Source organism: Schistocerca nitens, chromosome 9 (genome assembly GCF_023898315.1).
Source record: "Schistocerca nitens isolate TAMUIC-IGC-003100 chromosome 9, iqSchNite1.1, whole genome shotgun sequence".
NCBI classification, from domain to species: Eukaryota; Metazoa; Arthropoda; class Insecta; order Orthoptera; family Acrididae; genus Schistocerca; species Schistocerca nitens.
The window spans coordinates 170151429-170175893 of NC_064622.1; the positions used below are offsets into that span (position 1 = coordinate 170151429).

General features: G+C 45.3%; 1 pseudogene; it reads right to left on the bottom strand.

The window, feature by feature from the left end:
* Window positions 1–13231: 13231 nt before the first annotated feature.
* LOC126204821 (5S ribosomal RNA) lies at window positions 13232–13349 on the bottom strand (annotated as a pseudogene).
* Window positions 13350–24465: the final 11116 nt, after the last annotated feature.

The window sequence follows — 24465 nt, forward strand, 5'->3', positions numbered from 1 at the left end:
AGTTTTACAGGTATTTTTTTCCGTCGCACTGCTGTGGTTTACACAATTTCTCTTCAAACATTATCGTGTCGTCTTTCTTTTTGTATCTCCCCTTCCTGTGATTTCTAGTTGTTGAGAATCAGTTTCCGAAACTGTCGAATGTAATGCCTCGTGACGGTGCACTTCTATAGAAACGCACCTGGCTTCAAGTCGCATCAAGTGTTTGAAATATCGGCTAACTCTCGACGAAGTCCACTGTGTCATTGCCGAGGAGTAATTGAATACCATGTGATTAAATGACGTCATCTTTATAAGGATGGTACCCATTCACCACACGATGTTCAGTAATTGCCCGACAACGGCAGGCTCGCACTCGGACAAGAGCACGTGGTAGTTTTAAATAACAGATTTGATTAGAAATCATAAAATTTTCTTGACTTTCAGTAACTACTTACCGAACTTAGTTCAATGAAAGTATGCGGTCTCCATTCTAGGTAACAGATATAGCCTCCTGATGAGATTACATTCGTTTTAACGTTTAGTACATAGTAATGACACACTTCAAGCAGACGCTGTAACTGTTACAACGCGAGTTTGGCAGATGTTTCTCTCTCTTTCTCTCTCTTTCCCTTTCTCTCTGTCTCTCTCTCTGTCCGTCTCCCTCTGACTTACCCCCACTTTCTCTCTGCATACTTCTTTTCTCTTCATCCTTCTTTTCTATGCTTGATATGTTGTCGATTCTAAGTTAAATACAGGCAGAGCGTTTCAGAGTGGGAAACGATAAGATCGATTTTAGGCTTACGTACGAACGATTCCATGGATTCTCTAGTGTGCTGTTTGAAGTTTCCAAATGTAGCACATATTCGTAATGGTCTCTGGCAATACATCGGACTGTATCGCTGCAACTCCACAATACATCCACGGACCACGTGCTCGTTGAATTCTTTTACAAGTCCATTTCATTCCTACTCTATCTATGACCTCATGTTTCAGCTGTTACTGACTGAAAGGGGTCGGATATTCTGATCCATGTTACATATGCACTTGCGGTGCAGAATCACTAGGGTCGATGATTTAGTGTTATAGGTCTTTTCGAACTGATTTTGTACGCTCAGCGTTCGATTCATCAATTCTGAAGACAGTTGAAGATTCTAGAGATAATTCTCCGGCAGTTCACGTTAAATGATAATTAATCATTTGTTTCTCGTTTCTTTCAGCTGTTGTGCTGCCCTCTACTTGTCTTTAGAGCTCCTTGTTGTTTATAATAGTGCAGGCTGTGTATCTCCTTGCTAAAGCGGAATGATAAGTCTTTTCCACGGTCTTTAACTATTTCCAGTATCTCGAGTTGGCCGTTTCGGGCGTCTTTGAGGAATTTGCACATCCTGTATAGGACGGCGAGTGGGGTGTGGCCGAATAGTGGAGATGGTTTGTCAACGGCGACTTAAAGTCATGAATACACGGAAACAGTGTGTGGGTTTATTTTAGCTCATGTTTACGTTGGTAGCCTACAGGAAGGATGTAGTTATACAGTACGTCAGCCACATAGGCAACTGGGATCAGTGGCCGCAACTTAAAGTATGTTAGAAAGGACCGGTGACATTCAGGGGCGAAAGCAGAACCGCGGAGAGGACAGACACATTTAGAAAAGAAACAGTGACAGACGCAAGTTCGAAGAAAGCAGTGGCAGATGGCGTAAGCCTTTTGCACTGCACAGAGTTAAAACCAGAGAGCATAATTCAGAACCGTCTCTCTGCAGCCAGACAGGGGAAGCAGTCTCATGGCCTATCTCCCACGCGTCCTGACTGGTTACTCAGAAAATACTGCGCTATCCCGTGTCTTAGTACCGCCCCTGTACTGCCACTGCACTTTGGTCCATCAATTCAGCACTCATGTAACGGTGTCACGTGTATATCGACTGAGTACTGAATGTAAAATCTTATAGGATAAAAAGGCAATAAAAATTAGTCTATTAATTTCTAAGTATCCATCCGCGGACTGAGAACTACCGTTGTGCAATCCAGTATCATCTTACTGCAATGCTGTCCGCAGCTCGTGGTCGTGCGGTAGCGTTCTCGCTTCCCACGCCCGGGTTCCCGGGTTCGATTCCCGGCGGGGTCAGGGATTTTCTCTGCCTCGTGATGACTGGGTGTTGTGTGATGTCCTTAGGTTAGTTAGGTTTAAGTAATTCTAAGTTCTAGGGGACTGATGACCATAGATGTTAAGTCCCATAGTGCTCAGAGCCATTTGAACCATTTTTTTTACTGCAATGCTGCTGTGCCTAAGTTTGAGTGAAAGGGTCTAAACGTGGATATGCTCGAGCTTACATGATCAGTTCTCTCCATTTTGATACCTGCCTTAGTCACTGCAAGGTCCTCACCAGAGTTATCCATTCTTGAAGACATTTGTAGGCTTATATGGTTAATATCTGCAGCTACTCTTCCTCGGTTGCTGGTGCTATGTTGTTTGCTTTTAGATAACAATGAATGTTATTCCGGGTAATATTTATACTTACAGGATAAACTGCATTTGAAGGAATTAGCCCTTTATATCATTTGCCTCATTTTCTACGTTCTAGCTATTTATCCTGTAATTAAGAATAAATGTTATTACGAATAACATTTGTTCTTATCTACAAGATAAAGAATATTTGAAGAAGTTAGCGTTTTATATGACTCTGGCGCCCAGGAAGATTAAGTAAGACGCTTTTCTAATGCTGCTCAGGAACTCCATTTTGATAAACACATTCTACTGTCCGATTACTTCTGGTATGTGTTTCAGGAGGGATAGATGATGATTAGTTCGTTCCGCAGGCGATACTAAACTCTGAGATCATACGAAAACCAATATAGCGACTGTTTGTTGGATGTAGATGTAGATGTTAGCTTGTACTTTTTGTCGCTGAAACTTAAGACAGTATTGTCACTAACACACACACACACACACACACACACACACACACACACACACACACGTTTTTTATTTTTGTCTGTGGCAATGGACAAAATTTTCCCAGAAATAAATTTAAAATAGTTCAAACTCCTTGCGTCCGACCAAGATATCCGTGAGATTGCCCATGGTTGTAAAGAAATTTCTATATCTGGTAATCTCGTCCTGCACATTCCCATTTGGGAAGCTCTCAGTTCAACTACCAGAAGAGCCAAAGAACTGTGGTACTAGATAGGGTTGCATGTTCAGCAGCTCACTCCACCACTTGAATAAGAAAAAGAGAGTCTGAAACTTTGAAAACAAACTTCAAGGTTCACTTTATTACGGAATCTTCTGGCAGATTAAAACTGTGTGGCGGACTGGGAATCGAACCTGAGACATCTGCATTTCGCGGGCGAGTCCTCACCGACTGAGCTATCCAAACGCGTCTCGCGACTCGCTCTCGCAGCTCATGCCAGTAGGTTGTCACCTCACTTCCAAGCTTCATTGAAGTTCTCCTGCATACCTTCCGGCGCTAGCACTCATGGAAGAAATGATGCTGCGGAGACGTAGTCGAGCCCCAGCCTGGGGGATTGTTTCTAGAATTAATTATTACCTTGCAGTGGCTTGTAAGGCGCTTGTTCGCCCTATTGTTGAGTATTGTTCATCCGTCTGCGATCCCTATCAGGTAGGACTGATAGAGGAGATAGGGAATATCCAACGAAGAGCGGCGCGTTTCGTCACGGGATCGTTTAGCTAGCGAGAGAGCGTTACGGAGATGCTAAACAAACTCTTGTAGTCCTACTGAATAGAATGGGTATAGTTATGGGGGAAGAATATAATATGAGAATTAATAAATCAAAACAAAAGTAATGGCATGCGACAAAAAAGATCAAGTGAAAGTCCAAGTTCATGTAGGCAATGAACTGCTTGAACAAGTTGATAAATTTACTTATCTGGGCTGTAATATTACCAGGGATGGAAGGAGCAAGGCAGAAGTGAGAAGTAGAATTGCTCAAGCAAAGGCTGCTTTTAACAAGAAGAAAAACACCTTAACATCTAAGAGCATCAGCCTTGAAATCAGGAAAAGAATTTGGAAATCGTAAGTGTGGAATGTAGCATGCTATGGGTGTGAAACATGGACTCTCGGGACAGAGAAAGACCAGAAGCTAAATTCTCTTGAAATGTGGTGCTATAGGCGCATGCTCAAAATAAAATGTATCGACAAGGTCACAAACGAAGTGGTTCTGGAAAGAGCAGATGAGAAGAGAAGCTTCTGGAGTTTCATTGTCAAAAGAAGAGTGCAATTTACAGGCCATCTATTAAGACATAAAGGACTCCTGAACATAATCATAGAGGGATATGTCGAGAGAAAAAGACCAATAGGAAGACCACGGCTGAGGTACATGGATCAAATCGTGGAAGATGTGGGATGTAACACCTATAAAGAAATGAAGAGAAAAGCTGAAAGACGCACAGAATGGAGACAAGCTGCCATTGCAGCTGTTGCAAACCAATCCTTGGATTGACCACTACAGAAGAAGAAAACTAACTCCACTGGCAGACGTTACAAGAGAGACGTTGTGCATCACGGAGAGATTTACTATTGAAATTTCGGGACAGCACTTTTCAGGAGTCGGACAGCATATTACTTCCCCACACATGCATCTCGCGTATTGACCACGAGGAGAAAATTCGAGACATTAGAGCCAATACAGAGGCTTACCGACAATCATTATTTCCACGCACTATACGCGACTGGAACAGGGTTGGAGGGATCAGATAGTGGCACTGAAAGTACCCTCCGCCACACACCATTACGTTGCTTGCGGAGCATGATGTAGATGTAGATGTAGATGCAGTGCAGTGAGGGCTGATCTGATAGTTCCTGACAGATTAAAACCCTATTCCGGATCGGAACCTGAGCACTCCCCAGCGGAAGGCAAAGGTCTCAGGTTTGAGTTCCAGTCAGACACACAGTTTTAATCTGCCAGGAAGCGCAGACGCCACTGCAGAGTTATAATTAATTCTGAACACTTTTTACCATATTATCACTCACTTTGCGACCTGCTTTCATTACATTTGTTTCACGGCGTGGCCCTTGTCACGGCTGAGCTCGAAGCGTCAAGTCGTAAACGGCTTGCGCTGTACGCTGGGCTGGGCTACCTCTCCTGTGAGCCCTGGCGCCGACTAGAGAGGGAGAGTGTCGGAGCCGGCCAGCTGTAGCTTCAGATGTCCGCGCAGCTGCCGACGTCATCGCGTGGGCGGCAGTCACGGGTAGATCAATTAGGCACACGTAGCGGCCCCGCCCGCTCCGACGGCAAACCGAACGCCCGTGACTCGTGGCGAATGCCTAAATGAATTTCCAGAATACGGAACCTACTGGCCAGACAGCCGACCTGCCGCCGTCCGCGATGAAAATAGACGTATGAGTGTCTTTTCAGCAAATAACCTATTGCACATAGATATGTGAAGGAATGCACTACTGTTCGATAACACGGGAAACCTGGAAACGGTACCTACCGTAAAATAAGCAGGAGATAGCATCCGGAGCAACTTGAAGTGGAATGACCAAAAAAGAAACCAATTATAGGAAAAGAAAATGCTAGGTTGAGAATCATTTGGAGGGTCTTTCGTAAATGTAATAATCAAATTAAACAATTATTTGCGTCAGTCACTCTTTTTAATTCGTACCACAATGCGTTTCAACAGTTTACACTCTCATCTTCAGGTGGAACAATGATGTTACGTTACATTTTTGCTAGCTCGATGCAGCCAGTTAGTTTTCATGCTTTCATTTTGCTGCAGAGACTTCTAACAGGCACTTGTTAGTGTAGTATGGAATTAAGATCATACATTTTAAATTCTGACAGAGTTAGTTACAATCGAGTGCACACAACCCTGCTGTTCGTCATGAACACACGTGTTAACGTAATTTGTCTTACAGAACACGATCCAATAACATAAAAAAGTCAAAGATTATAACGATGTAAGGATATAGGGGCTTGCCTCAGAGATCATTCATTACGAACTCACACTGTGGATCATAGATACATATAAGCTTTATAAAATCATTTCAGTCTTTACAACAACTTGTTAAAAGTATTATTATTTCGTACATGACGGTAATGACACAGATAAAAATAAAATGAAGAAACTTAAAAAAATTAAAACTTGAGGACTTGGTATCGACGTAAATAATTTCTTACCTTTTCTTTACAGTGCTTTGGTAATTATCTTTTATTAAGGTCATTAAGGAAGTAGAAAGTGGAAAGAATTATAGTGCATCATCTAGCATACCTGAGAAGAGGCTGAGCTATAGCGCGTCATTTAGTATATCTGCGGAGCTCTTAAAGAAGCTCATTGGCACTGCCTTTGAGACCTTCACCGATATACTTGATGATGCACTATAACTCTTTCCACTTCTCCTTCCTGAGTGGCCTTAATAAAAAAGTAATTCTTGAAGCACCGTACAGAAATAACAAGAAGTCGATACTAAGCCTGCAAAGTTTACATTTTAATATATTTTATTTTATTTTATTTGTTTCTTTACTGTGAAACAGTATTGCTTTTAACAAGTTGTTGCTACGACTGAAACAATTTTATAATTGTTATATGCATCTATGATCCATAAGGTAAGTTAGAACTAATGATCTTTGAGGCAAGGCGCTGCATGTTTACATCGTTACATCTCTGACGTGTTTATGTTATTTCTTCGTGTTCTGTGAGACAAGTATTAATAATCTTAGCGGACTTCCCAAAAATATTCGTCATATATCACGATGTTGAGACTGTTGTACGCTGTTTGGTTCAAATGGCTCTGAGCACTATGGGACTCAACTGCTAAGGTCATAAGTCCCCTAGAACTTAGAACTACTTAAACCTAACTAACCTAAGGACAACACACACATCCATGCCCGAGGCAGGATTCGAACCTGCGACCGTAGCGGTCGCGCGGTTCCAGACTGTAGCGCCATAACCGCTCGGCCACCAGCGGCCGGCGTACGCTGTTTGCCCTTGTATATTCCGACGCCGGTGAACACTCTGAGGCAAATTAGCGGCCTACTTACGACGCCACTGGCAAGCAAAGCATTGCTCTCGAAGAAAACGTGAGCCTTCTCTATTGTCAAGTTCCGCTTTACTTCGAGAGTTCATGTATTTCATATACGGTTTCAGATGCCGCAACCAGGTTTCAGCGAAGTGAATGGTCGTAAAGTGTCGTGTATTTCGCAGTGTATTAACACTTGTGGTTGTTTAAATGCTGGCGTCCTGAAAGAACTAAATATTTTTTAACGGGCCGACGTACAGATGCATGTAGTAATGTCTGAAGTGTTGTGTGTAGAACACAACACCGTTAAACGCTCGCCAACAGACACCCATAAAAACAGCCGGAAATCTGTTAAATACGAAACGACGGCTATACAGTCCTTATCTTTGCTACATCTTTCGTCGTCTCGAATTCGATGGGCCAAACACTATACAAATTTCTTTCCTCCTTGCAACAGCTCTGAAACGCACCTGATTCCATTAAAAACATAAGTGCTCTCGAATATTTGTAAACAGAAAAATGCTAGAGCCAAAAGCACTCGAGCCTTTCTTAGACTTACTTAGTGGAAACCTTGAATCGACTTTACAGTGAAACATCAGAAGTTTTCACGTTACGCGAGTAATTGCAACTACTGATAAGGTTTGTGTTTCCTCAAATAATGATACTTTTTGCTGTAGTGAAATTTTCCTTAACTTAAAAACTACGCAACGACAGAAAGCGTAAACATACTAACGAAAAAGTGAAACATTCTCACTCATACTAAATACAGGGTTGTTAGAAACAGTCTTTGAACATTTGTGAGGCTGTCGCAGGTTAATTTGTGCTGAGAAATAACTGTTACCAAAAAAATCGGTCAGTTGTGCCATTTCCGGGAATTAGAGCTGACGTTAGCCAAAATGCAAAATGGACAGACAACTTTGGATGCGGGATTCGCTACTTGTTCGAATGCTCGTTACCAGTCAAAATGTAGGGGACGTAGATTGAAGCTAGGCGAGCAAAAGCTACTTTTGTTCTCTTTATGTTCATATTTTTAGAGAAGGTTGCGGGACTTAGCTGTTCGGTAGAGGATGTCAAATTACACGCCTTTCAGCCGTCAATTTTCAACCTTATTATTTCAAGTGTGTAACAGCCGGCAGGTGATGGCTGAAGTGATCACTGCAACAAATATCTACTAATATCAGTATTGCTGGCCCCTGTTTTGATCACAAGCGTGGTAGATTATTCCTACACGTTGGCCAGGGGCCTGGGGATGGCGTAGTAAAACGCTGAAACTGGTTGCCCAATAAAATAAGGCTGAAATTTGACGGCTGAAATTCATTTTATTTGACATCCGCTACTTTTGTTCGGTTTGAGGAAACCAAACGAAGAACACTTTTGATGACGCTATCTGTGGCAGGCTGCTTGAATTTCCTCGCGCAAACAAGCTTCTTCAGACTGTTTCTGACCAACCTGTATAAGTGAGAAACAAACGCGTGCTACACGTACAGATAATGAGTCACAGTTTCGACAGTTATCAATGGGAAGATTCAGACAGATACGATGTAAAATGTAAAATGGTCACCGAATAAATACAAGTAAGTAGTTGCATAACGTTATTGAAACAGCAACAATGAAGAATTATTTAACAAGTGAAGAACCCACAGGAGGAAACGCACTGTGGAAATAAAGTAAAATTAAATTCGGTTCGTAAAGGCAGAAGACAATTTCCGTACTCGAAGACTTGTAGTGGACCGTGACTCATTCTTCATTATTGGGGAACTATATGAGAGATTTATTTGCAGTAGATTCTGCCTGTGGACTGCTGAACTAACAAATGCCGGTCACGTAGACAAACTCGCCCGCATGACGAGAAAGAGAAAGCGTGCTTTTAAAGTAGCGCAGACGTCACCGGCGCTCTGCAAGACGCCTGACAGAGATCTCCCGTTCCGGACGACAAAAAATACCCCAACAGAATTGTATGTAGAACCCACAGGAGGACGGGGAACTGTAGCGATTCTGTTGTATATTAAGTGAATGGAGGTCTGCCGGAACCTTATTTCATTCATAATGATGAAAAACGAAATTAAGAAAAATACAAAATGCCAGTGGCAACTTCGCGAAATGAATTATTTCTGTTCTAGCAGCTACCCTTGACCTTAAGCGCGACTCGCGGAAATTACAAAATCGTTCCCCTTATTGCGTGCAAATAAATGTGATTAACAATACACGCAAACATACCCAAAAATTATTGAATGGATATGGTACCCACAAACACAGCGGACGAGTGCTTCTTTTAAAGTAGGATACAATACATTATGCCGCCAGTGAGCCATTATTTGGACACGTATACGGGGATAGCACATACATGGTAGCCTGTGTAACACAGGCATTTCAAAACATCGTTCATTGTTAAATAAATCTGCAATACTGCTTTGCGTAGTATATAAACCAGTAGCGGGCCGCAGTGGCCGTGCGGTTCTAGGCGCTGCAGTCCGGAACCGCGGGACTGCTACGGTCGCAGGTTCGAATCCTGCCTCGGGCATGGATGTGTGTGATGTCCTTAGGTTAGTTAGGTTTAAGTAGTTCTAAGTTCTAGGGGTCTGATGACCTAAGATGTTAAATCCCATAGTGCTCAGAACCATATAAACCAGTAGCTATGCAAATGATAACACGCATAGGTCTAACTGTTGCTTGTAGTGTTTTATCATAGTGAAGCAAGTAATTCTTCGGTCTCTCTCTATGAAACAAAAATAAATTTTATCCTAGAGTTTTGTAAAGAGTGGGCTTGTTCCTTACAGCTAGAATATTTGCCGACTGCCTCTGTACCTCACAGCATTAATGAAGTACTGGCGACTGCAAACGTTGTAGTGATAGTGAAAATGATGTATTTCTATGAGAAGTTTTGCCCGAATCGTAACTGATTCTTTCGCGTTGTAGAAACGGCAAGGTTACACAAAAAATTTTACGAATTAAAATATTTCTCAGATTGTAACGAATGTTTCACGTTTTAAGTAACTGAAACTGTGCATTTTCTTCTAATCTTTATTCCATGTTTTTCGTGATTAATTCACTGGCAGTATCCGTCTAAATATAAATAATTTCCTTTCCAGTACAACTATTGCCGTGTCCTGCGCTGTGTATCTGCTGTAGCCTATTGTAAATCTTGCCAAGTGAAATTGATCATACTGATACCTGAAAGCCTGTTACACGACAAACAAAAATTTCAAGAAGAAACTGTGACTGAATGCAATACGCTCTCCTCCCCTTCAGGAGTTCTGGGAACAAGTGTGATGCAAAACTTTTTTTGATGTGTGTAGTTCACTAACTGGCTTTCGGCTGTTACGCCTTCATCAAGTAGATGAAGGCGTAGCAGACGAAAAAATGTTCCTGAAATAAATAATAAATATTATGGAATATTACACCAGTGCCGCGTGTGTTTTCATTCACAATTCCGAAAACGCTTTGGCCTGTTCAGGATCCGGACCTGAACCGAATGGAACACCTTTGGTATCAATTAGAACAGGGGTCTCCAAACATTTTAGTCCGCGGGCCACATTGACTCCTCCACGAAGTCACAAGGGCCAAGAGCTACCAAGTGGGATTAAAGCACCCTAGCACTCCATGATCACCGTAATGTAAGGCTAAAGGAAAGATGAAATCGCAAAAATCTAAGGTTGTGGAAATAGCTAGCACTGAAACGAACTACGATTTTTATTTAATTACATAATTTGGATTGGTGGACGTACCTGACCGAAATTCTGGCGTATTTTATTCTGGTGAATTTCACCGACAAAAAGGTATGTCACTGCACATTCTTCACGAAAGCGCCCTGCAAAATTAACGAAATCTCAAACTCATTGTTAGCAACACTATTACTGCAAGACGTATCAGAGGTAGAGTGTGTCAAGGCATTGTTATTTCAAGCGGCGCAACAATATGTTTAGTTATGCAGTCTTGTAGCGAGTAGGAGAGCCAGAGCATATATTTGATGGTTCTGTTGCGTGATTGTGTCTATGTTGCGAGAGTCTAACGTGTTTTTTAGTGTTTTATGCGGTGTACTAGTAGGAGAGACGACGAAGTGTGGAACAATTCAAAGTTTGAATTCGAAGAGACAAGGAAAATCTGAAAATCGAAATACGTATAGCACGACTTGAGTATTTTTTCACTATATTATTTGTGGAACTACAGTGTAATTGTATTTAATTTAGTAAGTAAAGTACCTTAAAATAAATTCATTGCATTTTGTTGAGGCAGAGTACTCCCTAGTTTTATTAGTATTAAATAGCGCAATTTTATTTTCAGGTTACAATCTTTTGTGAAGTTATGTACAAAGTGGAAAAGAATCGAAAGGTTCACAAAAAAAATGGCTCTGAGCACTGTGGGACTTAACATCTATGGTCACCAGTCCCCTAGAACTTAGAACTACTTAAACCTAACTAACCTAAGGACAGCACACAACACCCAGTCATCACGAGGTAGAGAAAATCCCTGACCCCGCCGGTAATCGAACCTGGGAACCCGGGCGCGGGAAGAGAGAACGCTACCGCACGACCACGAGCTGCGGACGAAAGGTTGACAGTGAATGTAGAATTTTTAAAGAGCAGTGGGGATGTCAATATTTCGTGGTGGAGTCAAGCAATAAACAAATGTGTATTATTTGCAATGAAGCGATATCAGTCTTCAAAGAATACAATATAAAACGTCATTATGAGTTGAAGCACTCTCAGAATTACTCCAAGTTTACAGGATGCGAACGATTAGAAATGTATGAGTCTCTGAAACGCCAGCTAAAAACCCAATTGTGGGCAGTATAGGTACCACATCAAATATTTGGCGGGCCGGATAGCGGGGATGTCCGGCCAGCTAACGCGGGCCGGTTTCGGCCCGCGGGCCGTAGTTCGGAGACCCCTGAATTAGAACGTCGACTTTCCTACAGAGCTCAGCGTCCAACATCAGTAACTTCTATTATTTCAGCACCTGAGGGCGAGTGGGCTGTCATTCCTTCAAAGACATGCAGACACTTCATTGAAAGTGTCCGCAAGAGAGCCGAGGCCGTCGTAAACGCGAGGGGTTGACACAACCCATATCAGTGACCTTTAGTACCTGTCCGGACATTTCTTAGGTTTCTCAGTTAATACTGGTTTTTGAAACTTCGCCTCTGTACTTCATCACCTCCCCGAACTTATCCGGCGAATAAAGCAAATATCAGTGACTGTGAGTGCTGGCCTTTGTATATTTACTGGCCCATTCCAAACGCTACCTACTAGCACTGATGCTCTTGAGCCACTGCATCGAGAAGTCGACTGCACTCACTTTGCTCGTCGGCTCGCAGAGGCTGCCGGCTACTGAGCGCCGGGCGGCGCGCGCTTAACTGATTCGCCGCTTCACGGGCGCTCCGCGGTGAGTGATAGCCGCCCGCCGCGGCCGCTCAGTGAGAAAGCCCGCTGCCGTTTGTTATGGAAATGAGCCCGGCGCGCCGCGAGCGGCCACCGGCGCCCGCGCCGCGCGCGCTGCCTACCGGCTACCGTCTTATGGCTGCTGGTGCTGGCTGGTTAAGGCGCGGGCGCGCCGTGACTGACGCCGGGTGATTGGGCCCGCGGGCACCTGCGCCGCCAAACGCTCTGCCATCAACGAGGCGCGCTGCTGTTTCACATGTATGGGAAACTCCTGGGCGTTCCCTTTATTACAGCCCGTTTTCACCGCGCAGTTACCTGTACTGATTTACGGAACTCAAAGAGATGAAAATTTTGCTATTGGGGTGCAGACTTGAGGAGAACCGTTCACGTCTACTAGCCTTTGTTGCCGAGGTCGCCGACGAGCAGTAGTGCGGTTGCGAGCTTGATGAAGCAAGAAATTCTCATATGCCGTAGTTCTTAAAGTCTAACCAACTACTCTTCCCCGTCACTGCAGTTAATATTTATCCGTATGCTCTTTCCTCTATAATCTAAATCTGTACTTCACTGCCGGCTACGTCCTGGTTCCCTAGTTTTCATGTTTCCATTACTTGCTCTCTCTGTCTCTCTCTCTCTCTCCCCCTCCGTTTTTTCTTACATCGAACACGAGTCCTCCGGGTATATGATGGACTCCCTTATTGTACTAGCACTCCGTCTTCAGGCCACGAGTAGCCTACCGGGACCATCCGACCGCCGTGTCATCCTCAGGAGAGGATGCGGATAGGAGGGGCGTGGGGTCAGCACACCGCTCTCCCAGTCGTTATGATGGTATTCTTGACCGAAGCCGCTAGTAATCAGTCGAGTAGCTCCTCAATTGGCATCACGAGGCTGAAGGCACCCCGAAAAATGGCAACAGCGCAAGGCGGCCTAGATGGTCACCCATCCAAGTGCCGACCACGCCCGACAGCGCTTAACTTCGGTGATCTCACGTGGACCGGTGTATCCACTGCGGCAAGGCCGTTACCCCCTTTATTGTACTAGGGGCGGTTATAATTAAAGTGCACCTACTGACAGAGGTCCAGAGAGGGCTGCAATCATCGTATGGAAGCGAAAACTGGTAGACATTCTAATGTGTTAATGCAGAACCGGTTTAGGATATGAAAAAAAAAATAGTTCTGATATTGAACACCAGGTGCAAATCTGGCGCTGTGATGGTAAGAAAACTCTTATAGAAATGTTTCCACCTGAAATTGGTTAGGAATGGGGAGTGGGCAGAAAAGGTCAAAGAAATGATAAAGACGTAATATCGATTTTATTACTAACGGCGGCACATACAATTTGTTCAATGTAAGGACCAGAGATGTCGACAAGATACTGTACCGCGCCAGATTTGCACCTGGTGGCCAAACTTGTAACTAATTTTTCCACCGTAGATCGGTTCCGCATTGACGCATTAGCGCATCTTGCACGTATCGCTGCCATACGATAATTACAGCCCATACCGGACATCATTCAGCAGGGAGAGAGAGAGAGAGAGAGAGAGAGAGAGAGAACAGAGAAAATCCTAAAATTGTGCTTGTGTGTGTTTGTGCGATGACGACTGACATACATGGTGTCCACCTGAAGAGTCGTCAAGAGCATTTTCAATGGTGTTTCGTTTTTGCAACGCGCAGGTGGAGTCAGCCCGAACAAATACTGCTCATCACGTCATTCAGCCACCCCCCTCCCCAGTTTTGATGGAACACGTTGGTTTCTTTCGCATTAAAATAATACTAATAATAATAAAGTAAAGTGGGAATTTGCGTGCACCTTAGTTACGGTAGTCACAAATTAGTCTAGAGCTACATCTGTTCTCTCGATTTGTATTATAACAGAGCCAGCAGAACATGAGGTTAGCTACTACTCCTGTAGCGACTGAGCAGCGCTGTTGCACCGTGGTAGCATTCAACGCTGCCCAGGGCTGTACTGTCGTCGTTGGACTACTGATTGTTCTTCATGTTTCGTTCTCCCAGTTAATACATACGGATGAAACAAATATCGAAATAGACCAATTTGTTACAGCTGTATGAAATGGGCATGTAGAAGACAACTTTAAAAATATTTGGAAACAAACCGACTCTTTCCGTCGACATTGGACACCGTATGAAAGACGTGATGAGTGGTGTCTGTTTCGGCTCATTACTGCTACAGAACGTGCGTTGTAAAAACGAAATTGCAAATATCCGCCGAAACACCGGACGAAATTCGCCTCATAGCTCTTGGGAGAGATACGGGTAAATGTGAAAAACAAAAATGTTTCGCAGTCCAAACGTGAGAAGATTCCCATGTTAAGAACGGACAGAAACTGACAGAGAAGGAAGTTTGTATAGGTCTAATTTCACGGTTTCCTGATTACTCGTTCTCTGTGACACAGTGCTGTTGTATTAGACTGAGTCGAAGGAACATCCTGTCCAGAAATGAAAGGACTACGGAAGGCTACGAAGAGAAACTGGTCGCAGCCTCTTCAAATGACCTATCCCATCAGACTTAATCGATTTACATTGAGGTAACAAAAGTCATGGCATAGCTATATGCACATGTACAGATAGCGGTAGTAGGTGAAAACGCGCAGTGAGTTGATGGAGCTGTCACTTGTACTCAGGTAATTCATGTGAAAATATTTCGTACGTGATTATGGCCGCACGACAGGAATTAACAGACTCTGAACACGTAATGATCGTTGCAGCTACACGTGGGGACATTCTATTGGGAAATCGTTAGGGAATTCAATATTTCGAGATCCACAGTGTCAAGAGTGTGCCGAGAATACAAAATTTCAGGCATTACCTCTCAAGATCGACAACGCAGTGGCGTTTGCGTACATTTGTCAGTGCTTATAGACAAACAACACTCCGTGAAATAACCCCAGAAATCAATGTGGAACAGTGCGGTGAAATTTGGCGTTAATGGGCTACGGCTTCAGACGACAAGCGCGACTGCGTTTGCTAACAGAACATCATCTGCAGCGCCTCTTTGGGAGTCGTGAACTTACTGGTTAGAACCTAGACGACTGGATAGCCCTGGCCTGGTCAGATGAGTCCCGATTTCAGTTGGTAAGAGCTGATGGTAGGGTTCGAGAGTGGCACAGGCTGAAGCCATGGACCCGTGTTGTCAACAAGCCACTGTGCAAGTTGGTGGTGGTCCACAATGGTGTAGGCTGTGTTTACAAGGAATACACTCTGTCCTCTGGTCCAAGTGAACCGATAGTTGAGTGGAAATGGTTATTTTCGGCTACTTGGAGATCGTCTGCAGCGATTCACGGACTTCATGTGCCCAAACAACGATGAAATTTATATGGGTGGTAGTGCAACACGTCAGAACATTCTGGACAATTCGAGCGAATGATCTGGCCACCTAGATCGCCCGGCATGAATCCCATAGAACAGTTATGGGACGTACTCGAGAGTTCAGCTCGTGCACAAAATACTGCACCAGCAACGCTTCCGCAGTTATGGACGGCTATAGAGCCAATACGGCTCAATATTTCTTCAGGGGTCTTTCAACGTCCGTTTAAGTCGATACCACGTCGAGTTCCTGCACTACGCTGGTAGAAAGGAGGTCCCAAACGATGTTAGGAGGTGTCCAACGGATTTTGTCACCTCATTGTACTGGCAACGGAACCCGCTAAGACACTATCTTTTTTCTCACTAGCTGCTTATATTTTATGACCCACCGTCTAATTTCTTATGGTGGGTCGTATGTTGCCACTTAGTCGCTGTGACTGGGTCCGGGGTCCGGAGTGACTGGAAGTAACACCACACCGGCTCCCGTCCCCACTCACACCGTTGCCCATGTCCCGCCACGTGGAGACGGGCTCTGTTTAGATCCATTTGATATCTTTTTTTGTGCAGCATTAGAAAACCTTATAACTAATACAAAATCAAGTAACATATTAATAAACAAAACGACAGACGAGAGTGCTAACTCGCTGCTTCCTGGATTCGGGTAGGCGCGCCGGCACCGGATCGAATCCGCCCGGCTAATTAACGACGACGGCCGGTGTGCTGGCCAGCCTTGATATGGTTTTTAGGCGGTTTTCCACGTACTACTAGGTGAATACCGGGCCGGTACCCACGTCCCGCTTCAGTTACACGACTCGCAGACATTTGACAACACATTCACACTATTCCACGATTTACACTAGACGCAGACAGCTGGGGTACGCTGATTCCATCCCAGGGGGTATGGGGTGGCGGCAGGAAGAGCATCCGGCCAACCCTTAAAAAGTTAGCCATGGTAATCCTGTCCTTAAATCTGCTGACCCTGCGCACATTGTGCGATAAAGGCAGTAGAAAGAAAGAAAGAATTGTGCTGGCAACGGACAACATTGATCTGGTTTTGCTGGCGGGGATGTGAAGTTCAGTCGTCCAGAACGCGACGGTAGTGTCTTAACAATCCCGGCTCCTCGCTCCGCCCCAGAAGACGGACAGTGACGGCAGCTACTCGGAGGATGAAAGAAGTGCGACTTCATTGGCCCATTGTGTTGGCGGGGAGCGCTCGCGGGTGAATGAGAAGGCCCTGCCCGGCCCGACTCCCCTTTGATCGGATGATCGGTCGTATCGGATCGGGCACGCGCCTGCGCCCAAAATCCTAGCGGCACGTGGCCGGTTGCTGGCTGCTCAACAGTGGCACCTGCCGGCGCCGTACCTGGGCGGCGGGCCATTAAAATCGGCGCTACCTGCCACGGCGCGCTGGGGTTCGGCGCTCATTAACACATCAACGGCGCCTCGCTACGGGTATCTGGCGGACGCCACGGCGCTGAGCGCTCGCCGCTGCCGCGGCCGCTCCACTCCGGGCGGCGTCCAACTGGCACGGGACCAGCGCCGCCCACCAGGGGCCCCCGCCAAAAGCCAAGTCAGCCGCGAAAGCGGCCGCGCTGTTTCATTCCCACAGTCTCCACTCCTTCACTCTTTTGACACGTTCCCATTGTGCAAATGAGCGGCGCTTCCTTCAGCACTTGTGAAAGGGTCCTGTAGCCACCTTTCATTAGTCCGGTAGCCCATTTTAACTAGCATTTCTCCTTCTTTTCCTTGTTTCTCTTTCCTCATAACTCTCATAATGGTGCGATTGAATGAATGTGGTTGTGTGTCACGTTGCTAGACGGTGGCGTAGTCTGCTGCAGAAAGTCTGCGATAGTCATACAGATTCAGCAGCAGTTGTACAATGACTGGCTCGGAGCACTATGGGACTTAACTTCTGAGGTCATGAGTCCCCTAGAACTTAGAACTACTTAAACCCAACTAACCTAAGGACACCACTCACATCCATGCCCGAGGCAGGATTCGAACCTGCGACCGCAGCGGTCTCGCGGTTCCAGACTGCAGCGCCTAGAACCGCACGGCCACTCCGGCTGGTGCAGTTGTACAGAATAGCCAACTCTCCTAGTGGTCAATTAGGCAAAGAGGTTTGCGCTACTTGTGAGAAATCCACCTGTGTTAGTTTGGTGGCGGAAATGGCATCTTTGGGTTTTCCGGGTCACGGGGAGCGTGGAAGAGGCTGGAGAAGTAAAAGGGAGGCAGTCTGCCGCCGGTACGGGAAGCGTCCACAGCTGTGCTCCAGTCGAAGAAGGGTGAGTTAGACTGACCGCGTGGCGCGTTGTTACTTGGCGAGGGGAGAGCTGTTAGCTTTCGGTCTCGCTTTTCAACTCTGAAAGATTGTTTTGCCTTGTCGCAGCAAGTTATGCAAAAACTCTGGCAGATTTTTCTTTTAGTAAATTTCTATAGCAGACTTGGATCCACCGGAAGAGCGCCACACAAAGGTGTCGATAAGAAGTGAGCACTCGCCTCTGTATGAATGTCTGTTTGCCTTCAGCTGTGCCTGTATAAGCTTTCATTTTTCTAAATATTAATAGCTTTGCCTTCTCGTAAATTTTCCTTACTTGATGTATCTTTCGCCCGTGGGGAGCCGACCACGTGGTTGGGATACCGTCATCACTAACTGTCCGGTCTCATGTTTGTTTTAAAGAATGTTAACTGTTCATGATTGTGTGATGAGATATTGTTTCAACTTGGCCACGATACCTAGAAATTGCGTCTCCACAAACCACGTGGGCACGCGGGTGTACTGCGAAACGTGTACCGTTTCACGAGTCATTGCGATCAGTTATCAGGCAACAGCAGTTGTATGAATGATTCACACCAATGATTTTAGGTTTAGATTATAACGATGTATGTTTTGATGCTTTTCTTTAACGTTTTAGGAATTAATGTTATCAGGGACTGTGTACATGCCTCACATCCATATCGTAGGAATAAATGATTTTATACACAATTTTCTCTTGCATTCCGAGGTTACGTTTTTGCACCTAAGCCACTCACCTCGTAGCTTTCCTGTTAGCACATCCAACGCGTTTCCTTACGCACAGGTCCAGTGATTAGTTTCCCCTTTTATTTTAAAACAAATGCTTTAGATTAAGTCTTATTTTCAGGTGTGTTGCTGGGATCTGATCTTCTGCACAGTGTTCGTGCATGTACTATTTTATTTTAAATGGTTGATTCTCGTGGACAGTGCACGGGAAATACTATTAATTACATCGCATCCCCTATGAGCGATATCACGGCGTACGTATTTTTATGAGTTTTTGGTCTGTGATCAAATTAATTTATTTTCCGACTCGGCCAAACCTTTGATTAGTTGTATGGTTAGGGTCGGTGGCGACCCTAATCTTCTCACGTTAATTTCACTCTCTATAAGCATTTCCATTGCCACTCTTAACGTAATAACCCGTAGAAACGGGTTAGTTACACTTGTCGTTATTAATCGAAAGACAGATTCACAGTAAAGACACCCGTCTATTCCATTATTTTGTTACTGACCATAGTCTTCATCAAAGTTATTTTTTCCCAGTATGGTAATGGGCTCAATAGCTGGATTCAAAGATAAAATCGCTGGTAATAACTGGGTTCCAGTACCATTTACGTATGTCCTGCGCTCTGCCCACTCTGTACTTCATAGTAAATCGTAACAGAACTAAGTAACGGATGAATAACGAAACTTAGAGCCAGCTTACGCGAGCATGGTCGAAATGCTTCCGCGAGGGAAGTTCGTGCGTGACGTGACCGACCAGTTGGAACTGCCAGTCGCCGTTCGCACTTCCTAGACGCACTTGGACAATGCCCAGAAAAAGTACAGACTTATGGAAAGTAAAATCTACTATGGAAAGTAAAATCTACTGGTAAGAGCTCTATCTCTTGGAGGAGTACGAGAGGTTGAGGTACTATATTATTGCTGTGCATGCTTTTATTATACATTATCTGTTGAGATGTATCCCGATACCTATTGAACATCCCCTAAGGGAAATTTATAAATGATTCTGCTGGTAAACCCCTTACGTTATTTGATTTTCAAACAGCTGAGCAGAACTGAACGTACTCACACATTTCTCTCTTTACTTATTCTGATCATCACTAAACTGACACACAATATTTTTAGCGCAACGCAATCTGACTTTCAATAATCCCTACAAAAGAATGGCCCTGACTAACAATAACCTATAATTTTGCAAAAAGAGACATAATGTCTTATGGGATAACAGCAATCAGTGATTATATAATGTTACTTAAAATCCGTCTTGATTGCAAATTTTTTATTATTCATATGAGCGGTTTCGGTTCATTCAGAACCATCTTCAGATCCGATATTTCAGTTACAGGAGTAACCCGTCCAAATCCAGCAACTTCCACATGCTACATCACATCCAATTGCCCAACACTACAATAGCAAATAGTCCAACAATGCAAACCAGCCACAGACTTCACACAGTGCAGTCAGTGATTTTCATATAGAGCGCTACGTGGCGTTACCAACATAATAACCTAAACAGCCTACTTACACTATCAGTGGACATTAATTTAGAACGGCTGGAGATCTGCTCCGGACACTTTGAATGACTTGTGCTGAATGTCTGTAAAGGAATGGCAGCCCACTGTTCCTCACGATAAGAGATACTGCTGTGGGTCGCTGGAATCTGCAACTAAATCGACGTTCTAGCTGGTCCCGAACGTGTTCCATTTGGTTCAGATCGGAAATCAGGGCAGGCTAATCCATTTCAAGTCTCTTACTGTTTACAAACCATTGACTTACAGATCATGCTTTATTAAAGGGGTGCATTGTCAAGCTGATACAATCATTCTCTCCGAAATCTTCCTCTACTGTACAAAATGCTGCAAAAATCGTTCGTATCCTTCCGCCTTTATCGTTTTCTTCAGCGCAACAGCGGGCCCGCACACTACCACGATAAACACAGCCATGCTGTAACACACCTCCTCCGTACTTCACTGTTGGCTCTACAAATGATGGCACGATGCATTCTCGATGCATTCGCGAAACACATCTTTCCATCCGAGTGCTTCCGGGTATAGCATGATGCACCAGACCTCGAGCGGTTCTAGGCGCTTCAGTCCGGAATCGCGATGCTGCTACGGTCGCAGGTTCGAATCCTGCCTCGGGCATGGATGTGCGTGATGTCCTTAGGTTAGCTGGTTTAAGTAGTTCTAAGTCTAGCGGACTGATGGCCTAAGATGTTAAGTCCCATACCGCTTAGAGCCATTTTTGAACCAGTCCTCGTCACTCTTTGCCGGTAATCTAGTATCCAGTATGTCGCTCTTTATACCACCTCAATCCTAACCTTTTACTGACTACAGAAATATATGGCATAAGGGAACCTGCCCCCTCCACTGCTCGCGAATTAACTCTGTACGCCGGCTGGAGTGGCCGTGCGGTTCTGGGCGCTACAGTCTGGAACCGAGCGACCGCTACGGTCGCAGGTTCGAATCCTGCCTCGGGCATGGATGTGTGTGATGTCCTTAGGTTAGTTAGGTTTAATTAGTTCTAAGTTCTAGGCGACTGATGACCTAAGATGTTAAGTCGCATAGTGCTCAGAGCCATTTGAACCATTTGAACTCTGTACGAGCATTCATTTTGCTGGCTCGAGTGATTCCTTCCGCTGATTCCATACGACTTTTTACAAGCACTCTCTACGGTGCTCCACGGTGCTTGTCCGTTACTAAAAGAAGTGTGACGGGTCTCTGTTATGACGTGGTTGTTCCTTTGCGTTTCCATTTCACAGTCACATCACCGACAGTAGTCTCGCGCACCTTTAGAAGTATTGAAACCACCCTGGTTGATCCAAAATTCAGCCGACATCCAATGACTAGTTTACGTACGAGGTCACTGAACTCTCCCGACCGACCCATTTTGCTGTTATTGCTTCACTGCTGACAGCACGCTACTCCCCGCCTGCTTTCATAGCGGCGGGTCCGCCTCTCGTGAAATCTAGTGGCCTGTACCCCATCAAAGTGAGCTGAATAAACTGCGGAGACTACAAGGCGTCTTTGGATAGAAAACTGCGACGATGTTTTTCGGGTACGCGACATTGGCAAGAAGCATTCCAGGTTGTTACTACTGCTTGTGCTTGCGACTTTCGAGACTTTCTTTCATTGAATCACAAACTAAATCTAGACATCGTCAAGTAGAATCAGTAAACAGTAACTGCATTTCTCTTTTTGAGAAGAAGATTTTGACAGCCCGTCCCGACTTGTCACGGCGACAGTGATGTATTGCGTCACGGCTCGGCTTCCTGTAGTAGTCTCTCCAGTTTAGCACTGAGCCCACTGGCGAGTCCTGATACCTTTGATCGGATACTGAATGTATTACAGTGAAATGCCGAAGAGACTGGTATAAGAATGCGTATTCATATACAGAGAAATGTAAACAGTTCGGGTACGGCGCTGCGGTGGGCAACGCATATATAAGACAACAAGTGTCTGGCGCAGCTGTTAGATTGGTTACTGCAGCCTCAATGACAGGTTATCAAGATTTGAGTGGGTTTGAACGTGGTGTTATAGTCGGCGCACGAGCGATGGGACACAGCATCTCCGAGGTAGCGATGAAGTGCGGATTTTTCCCGTACGACCATTCACGAGTGTACCGTGACTATCACGAATCCGGTAAAATATCAAGTCTCCGAGATCGCTGCGGCCGGGAGAAGATCCTGAAAGAACGGGACCAACGACCACTGGAGAGAATCGTTCAGTATGACAGAAGTGCAACCCTTCAGCAAATTGCTGCATATTTCAAAGCTGTACCATTAATGTCAGCTTGCGAACCATTGAACGAAAATTCATCGATCTGGGATTTTGGAGCCGAAGGCCCACTTGTGTACCCTTGATGACTGCACGACACACAACATGTTGCCTGGTCGGACGATTCTCGTTTTGGCCCGGTTACGGATTGGACACTGCCGGTTCAGCCACCGCCATCTGCTGACGCCTGCGCCGTTGTGCCCCTGTGGGCAATTGCTGACGGTACGGCACATTCTAACGTCCTGTCCGAATTTTAACACACTGCGCATTGATCTTGGCCTGCCATGTACTCCGGAGGAAATTTTAGCGTATGACCCAGGAGCAGCTGCTCGCGTTCTTCGTTTTATCCACTTGACAAACGTGTCTTAGGACATTTGATTATGCTGTTTTCTTTTAATCCCTTGCCTGTTAATGTGCCTTTTATAGTGTTGTCCTTTTTAGTTGCTGTTTTAACCTTGTGCCTCGCAGTGCATTCTTAATTTAGTCTGGGCGTTAATGACCACTGTAGTTGTGCGCCCTAAAACCACAAAAAAAGGATTCTCGTTTCAAATTGTATCCAGCGAATGGACGTGTACGGGTATGGAGACAACCTCATGAGTCCATGGGTCCTGCATGTCAGCCGGGGACTGTTCAAGCTGGTGGAGGTTCTGTAATGGTGTGGGGGTCTGCAGTTGAAGTGATATTGGACGCCTGATACGTCTAGGACACGGCACTGACAGGTGACACGTACGTAAGCATCCTGTCTGATCACCTGCATCCATTCATGTCCATTGCACATTCCGACGAACTTGGGCAATTCCAGCAGGACAATGCGACATCCCACACTTAAATAGTTACTTCAGAGTGGCTCCAGGAACACTCTTCTTAGTTTAAAGACTTCTGCTGGCCACCAGACTCCCAAGACATGAACATTACTGACCATATCTGGGATGCCTTGCAACGTGTTGTTCATAAGAGATCTCCACTCCGTCGCACTCTTACGAAATGATGAACAGCCCTGCACGATTCGTGTAGTCGATTCGTCCACCACTACTTCAGACAGTAGTTGAGTCCATGCCACATCGTGTTGTAGCGCTTCTGCGTGCTCGGAGGGGCCCTACACGAAATTGGGCAGGTGCACCAGTTTCTTTGGCACTTCAGTCTATGATCATGTGAAACTTGACGCATCGTGCGCAACTCGATCAATGACCCGTTGGGTCTATGCTCCAATTTTGGGTCATACACCGCGTCGGAAGGGGGAGGGGGGAGAGGAGGTAGAGAGACTCGAATTAAGAAATCTCTGTCGTTGGAGGAGGCCCAGAATGTCAGTAAAGCTCGGGTCTCCGTTGACGGCCCACGCCAAGCCACGGCACGCCGCCACGCGCGGTCAGCGCGGACAGGCGACACGGGGACCCCGCCGCTCGCCGGCTCGTAAAAGCTTACGACCCGCAGGCGGCTTCTCGGAATGACTTTCATCGGAATGCGGCGCAATGCGCTTTGTTGCTTTTACACCAAACGTCCTAAACAGTGTCCCGTCACCTTTATGGGCTCCTCTCTACCATTGTTTCGTACACGGCCGCAGTTCTGCCGAGAGAAAGGCGCGATGGGGAGCAAGGCGGCGGAGTGAAGACGAAGAAAGAGAGAGGCACAGAGGGGAAAAAAAAGGACGAGTAATGTGGGAATTCCGTTCCACCGCTCACAGGTCCAGCCAGCGTCTTTCATTCGCCGCTCGCCGCGAGAGGTTGTAAAGTGACTGCATTACTAAGTGATGGCAAATGAGCTGCGATAAGGTTATTGCCACCTCTGAGGCCTCGTGACTCTCACTTGACGTTCGTCCTGCACACCTTGTGCACAAGCACACACACAAACACACAAAACAAGTTGCCAATACCTCACGTATACAAATGTCGCTTAATAAAAGGAAATTATGTTTGCATAATGAATGAGAGGGACAGCCTCCACGGCTCATTCATAAGCTCGCGAAGCCAGCTCAGCCGAACAGCCGCCACATGCTACAAGTCCGACAATCTTCTCTGAGAGA